The sequence below is a fragment of the Pteropus alecto genome, unplaced genomic scaffold (assembly GCF_000325575.1).
Source record: "Pteropus alecto unplaced genomic scaffold, ASM32557v1 scaffold5, whole genome shotgun sequence".
NCBI classification, from domain to species: domain Eukaryota; kingdom Metazoa; phylum Chordata; class Mammalia; order Chiroptera; family Pteropodidae; genus Pteropus; species Pteropus alecto.
Genome location: NW_006441953.1, coordinates 16,653,066 through 16,659,309, shown reverse-complemented (window position 1 = coordinate 16,659,309; position 6,244 = coordinate 16,653,066). Strand labels below are relative to the sequence as shown.

General features: G+C 36.8%; 1 pseudogene; it reads left to right on the top strand.

Annotated features, from left to right (window-relative positions):
* Nucleotides 1-5,603: 5,603 nt before the first annotated feature.
* On the top strand, nucleotides 5,604-5,722 carry LOC112485670 (annotated as a pseudogene).
* Nucleotides 5,723-6,244: the final 522 nt, after the last annotated feature.

The window sequence follows — 6,244 nt, the reverse complement described above, 5'->3', positions numbered from 1 at the left end:
GTCATGTTCATGCAGCATTTATGACATGGCCTCAAGGAGTTTGCATAGTGATTGAAAAAGTATAAACTCATAGATTTATTTCTTCAAAGTATTCACTTCCTTTAGAACTCACATTATCTCGGGAGACCCTGCTTCTGCTTAGTTTTGGGAAAATGTATCTTGCTAATTTAAGGTAGCTTATTTCAATACAACAATTTTGTTTCATTCAAATTTGTGATTTATATTTAGTCCTATTCCTTTCTAAATTTCATCACCAAGCTTCCTCCACCCTTAGGTGGACTCTATTGCAGCAACAATAAAAAAAATGCTTGGCAAGCTCATGCTCAGCAGTGTACTCAAGGGAAAGAAGTCATGTGCATGCATGACACAGCCTCAAGGAAGTCTATTGGCTGACTACTGCAACAAAAGCTTTCCCAGCTATTGGCAAGTCTGTGGGATAGTGTATGTGTATGTGTGTCTTGAGTCTATCTTTGACCTTGATCTCATCTGATTATCAATCCTGACTTCCAAATAATCAACTCTTTCAGCCTCAGCAGTTCTTGATGGCTTTCAGGGATCTGTCTCCCCTCCGTATCTATGGCATTGGGGACTCAGTATCTACCAGTCCCTCACTTAAAAATGGATGAACCCACATTCCTTCATGGCTGTGTTCTTACTCTCCAAGTCTGACCTGGTGTGGGATAGTGAACTGTGCTCTGTCACCTTTGTTATACTTGGAACTACATCAACCAGAGTTCCCTTCCTTCTATGGTGCCAAATCAGAGTTGGCCACAAGAGAAACCTAGTTCATGGCCTCAACTCCAGTAAGAATGCAGCAAATGCCACTTTTTGAAAAAAGAAAAAGATAAGATCACTCTACATATATAACATTGGTCACAAACAATTGATTTTTAAAACCCTTCATTTTGTATTTCTACTAAATTTCTCATTTAGAATAAAGGGAAATGATTACTCTATGATGTTAGCAAATCACTACTTAGTAGACCACGAGAAAAGACATGGGACATATCATTCTAATTCTCTTCCATCCCGTGATATCAGTCTCCATCATTCTCCAGCTCATGCCCTTCCTGTGCTATAAAGCCTCTGTGACATTATCAGACCAAAACAGTTACTTTAATTGTAAATGTAATAGAAGGATTACTTACCCCACGTAATCAGATACATAATAAATGCTGGGCGGATCAGCAAAGCTTTACAGGAATATGTAAGCTGTAGTGTTTTGGTGATATCTGTCTGTTGTAGACTGTTGATTTCTACAAAAATGTACAACTTCTAAAAAGAGAAGAAATATGAGAACAAATCCTTTAAAATGAAAATAAAGCCAGTCATGAGATGGCATTCGACGAAATGAATTTTTCCTTCTGGGCTTTTATAAGAGATCCAGTCTGCTCATACAAATCAATGGTATTGATACAACTTCTCACAGCATACAAACATTTGTTTTTCAGAACTATGATAATCGTGCTAAGCACTTTACATACATCATCATGTTTATTCTAACAATCTCATGAGGCAGATATTATTACATTTCCCAATTCACACATAAGGAAAATGTGGTTCAGAGTAGTTTATGAAATGCCCACTGTTAACCAGGTCTTCCAGTATTTAGTTCACATGTTCCTGACCACTGAGTTTATACTCTTAAATACTGTTTCTGTACCATAAACTGTGAACAGGTAAAAGCTGCACTCAGCATTGGCTCTCACTGTCTCTGAATTTATTTGGACTAATTCCTGCCCACCCCACTTACCTTCCTTTACTCTTTATGATTGTCTCAGTTGGTTTTACAACATCCCCATGATGATGGTTAATTTTATGTGTCAACTGAGCCACAGGGTGCCCAGATATTTGGTCAAACATTATTCTGGGTACATCTAAAGTGTTTTTGGATGAGATTAACATTTAAATCGGAAGACTGAAGAAAGCAGGTTGCCTCCCTAAAATGGGTGAGCCTCATCCAATCAGTTGAAGGCTTAAATTAAACAAACAGGGTGACCTTCCCCTGAATATAAGAGAATTCTTCCTGCCTGACTACCTTTGAACTGAGACATTGGCTTTTTCCCTGTGTTCAGACTCAAACTGAAGCATCGACTCTTCCTGAGTGTCAAGCCTCCTGGCCTATACCATCAGCTCTCATGTTTCTCAGGCCTTCAAACTCAGACTGGAATTAAATCATCAGCTCTTCTGAGTCTCCAGCTTGTTGACTCATCTTGTAGATCTTGAGAGTTGTGGATTTCCAAATCAAATCAATCTCTCTCTCTCTCTCTCTCTCTCTCTCTCTCTCTCTGTGTGTGTGTGTGTGTGTGTGTAAATTTATCCTATCAGTTCTATTTTTCCAAAGAAGCATTATTGATATGCCATATGACCTAGAACTTCAGTCACAGTTATATTGCCAGCTCTTGCATCTTATTTGGATATTACTCTAGTTCCATGTTGACAGTATAATACAAAGGGATCCTGCAGACGCTTTATGGATTTGAAATAAATAGTAAGAGGGTTAAATTAGGTCTGTGTTCCAGATACAAAGTGTTATGTACACAAACTCAAAGGCAGTCACAGAGCCCAAGAGCACAATAACAGATTAAAACACCACAGGCAAGGTTAATCCATTACAAGATCTTAAGATCAGTCATTTTCTTTTTGGTATCTCATCATTTCATTTTTTAATCCTTTCCATATTATTATATAGGAGGTAGTCTTAACACCAAAAAGCTTGGGAGTCCTAGTTCAATGTTTCAGGGAATATCTTTGTGACCCAAAGACTATATTTGCATCCAGACCTTAATTCTCTAATTTCTATTTTATTGACCAATTCTCAAGTTTCAGTTTGCTTAACCTCTTTGAATTCAAGCATTTTTTAAATTGCTCACTTTTCCATAAAAGGCTCAGACCACGGCTTTTTCAAGACTATCATGATTCTACCATTAAAGTTGCGGAATTACCACTAATAAAAGCAAAGGCTTAAGTGTATACTTATTAAACCTCTCAGTTTATCTTTGCATGCACCAATAAAAGAGGGGTACAGATCACCAGTGGATATTTAGATTTGACTCAACATATGGAAAAACCATGGTATCTACAAGCTTTGTAAATTTAAGCCATCGTATATGTTAATCCTATGTTGTGTCTCACTAATTGAAGATACGTTAGTACTCAGGAATCCAACAGAGTCCTAATACTTCCTTTGAAGAGTGATTTAATTCAGTACCGTAACACAAAGGTATCTTTTTGCAGATTATTAACACATTTATTTTTCTTGCTCTAATCTTCTAAATTTCAAATTTGTATATCTGCAATACAAATCTCAAAGTTAATATTTAAAAAAAAAAGAATTTCTCACAAATTATTCTTGCTATTGTCAGACTCAACATATAATTCCCTTATCCTCCAAAATGTTCCATTCAGAAGTCTCGGGTTGATTTCTCTATTTTTCCTCACCAAACTCCAGTTCCTCAAAAAGTTGTAAGCTGTGTTTTTGTCTGAAAGTTTTTTCTTTTTCTCCAAGGATCCTAGCCTATTATAACTACATTTTCTTACATCTGGTCTACTGCAGTAGCTCCAAATTGTCTTTTCTACTTTTGCATCCTTATAATTTATTTTTCAAGAAGCAGTCAGAATGATGTGTTAACATTTAAGTAAAATTTAGCTACTCCTTGACTTAAAACCTTCCTTTGGCTTTACCGTAGCTTCCTATTGCTTCTGTAACACAATATCACAAAATGAGTGACTTAAAGCAACACCAATTTATTATCTTATAGTTTGAAGCTCAGAAGTCCAAAATGAGTCTCACTGGGCTAAAAGCCAGGTGTCAGCCAAACTGCATTCTTTCTGGAAGCTCTAAAGGAGAATCTGTTTCCTTCTTTTTTTTTTTCCCAGCTCCTAGAGGCCATCTACATTTGGGGCGTCTTGGATCCTTTCAATTTTCAAAGTCAGCAGTGGAATAGCAAGTCTTTGTCAAGCTCCATCACTCTGACAGTGACTATTCTGCCTTCTGCTTCTACTATTGAGCCCTTGTAATTACATTGAGCTCACCTAAGTAATGCAGGATAAACTCCCTATTTTAAGATCAGCCAATTAGCAACCTTAATTCTCCTTTGTCATATAAAGTAACACAATCTGAGTATTAAGCCAAGTCATCCTTTAGCCATTATTCTGCCAGCCACAGGTTTATGAAATGATTTTTTAAAAGATGCAAATCATTTTTTCAAGTCCTGAATTTCTCTACTGCTTGGCCCCTGCTCAACTCTCAGTTTCCATTTCAGACAAACCTCTCTTTCGTTCACGAGGCTCTGGTCACACTGGCGTTTAGTGGACATCTGATCTTACCAAATGTCACCCGCCTCAGGACCTTTGCACTCACTGTTCTTCTGTGTGAAAGGACCTATCCCCACATATTCACTTGGTTCGTTCCTGTCATTTAGTTCATTTCCTCCAAGAGGCTTTTCTAGCCACTTCATATAAAATATTTCCAAATGTTACACACTTTAAATGTATTCCTTTCAGAGAACTAATCACCAGCTGAAGTTTCCTTATTCATTTGTTTTCTTGTTTAATGTCTTTTATCTGCTAGAAAGGAAGATACATGTGCATAGGAATCTTATCTGTTGTTTTAACAACTTTACCTCTGCAGTTTACAACAGGGCTTTGCTTGTAAGTTCTCAATATATGTTTGTCGAAAAAAAGATTGAATAATTTTATGAATAAATTTTAAATGAATGTAACCAAACCAATCATGTACTTATATATCTTTTCTTCCGTCAGGAAAAGGATTTGTCAGCCTTTGTTCCATCTCCATAGAGCTAGCCGTTATTTCAAAAGGAAGAAACTTTCTATTTCTTGCTCCCTCTGGGGTACCATGCATCATTCCTGAGGGCATTTTTAGCTCACAACAAAGTTGTCTTTATTCTGCAGTTCTTTAATCCCTTTTTCATCTGATGCTCTGGGAAACAAAAAAAGTAGCTGCTCTCGGAGGGATGGACTAGAGACTTTCATCAATTTAGAAAACAAGAAAATTCACCATGAGGTTCTGTAATCTAAATGGAATGTGAAGGTCACTCTGTGCCTCTTCGTAAATTGTATAATGTGCTTCTCTCATTCTCACTTGCATGCCATGCAAATTTGGAAACTCAACAATCAAATGCTGCTCCAGATATATCTGAGGCAGAAGCTCCTGCATTTGCTCTAATAGAGCACCTTTGCAAGCTTGACCTAACCCTTTAAGGATCTGTGCTGATTAAAATTTGAATTCTTTTATGTCTCTTGTTGAACATTTCTCTTGTTGTGAGAGCTTTCAAGATGAGCAGAACGAGCTCATTCCATCTAAGATCCTGGAGCTCTCATTCCTACTGCATGCATAACCTGTAAGGTACTCAGGTTATAAAGAAAGAAAAAGAAACTATTCTCATTTCCCATTTGACTACATGTGTTACGTAGTTTTAGAATTCAGTGTAGGCAGAAGCCATCTATTTCTTGCTTAGCAGCGTATTCTTAGTAAATAACAGGTACCTATACTCAATTAATATTAGCTTAATTAATTAATTACTGTCTTTAATACTTAGCATCTTGTGAGACTTTGGAATAGATAAAAATGATTGATGTGTCTTTATGGCCATGCCACCCTGAACAAGCCCAATCCTGTCTGATCTCGGAAGCTAAGCAGGATCGGGCCTGGTTAGTACTTGGATGGAAGACCACCTAGGAATACCAAGTGCTGTAGGCATAAAAAATAAAAAAAAATAAGGGATTGTAAGCTGACAAGGTCCTTGCAATCTGTGAGGTCAACCAAGGGTTGCCTTGCCTAAAAAAAGAAAAATGATTGATGTACTTGTTTCTTTAAAAGGAGACAACTTACTCAGATTTGTTATTAATCATATGTTGTACTCCAAACTATACATAAAGAACCACATTTTTAATTTTGTTCATGTTATTAAAAATAGATATACTAGCTTCCTAGTGGCATAACACAAACCTATCACAGGCACTTCTATTTAGTTCTAGTTGTAAATAGAATGTGGATATGAAAGTCATGTTTTATCGGTACAGATAGGACCTTGGCATGGCACTACAAACTTTCCAATATCACTTGTTTTTCACTAATCTCAATTTCACTGAGACAGATTCCATTATGTGGGTAACTCCCTGAAGAATTTGAAGTCTGGGGCAATACTCTTCTATATATTTGGGTGCAGTATATGATATTTATATAATCGTACTTTCCAAGGAGCTCAAAGCACTTGATAAA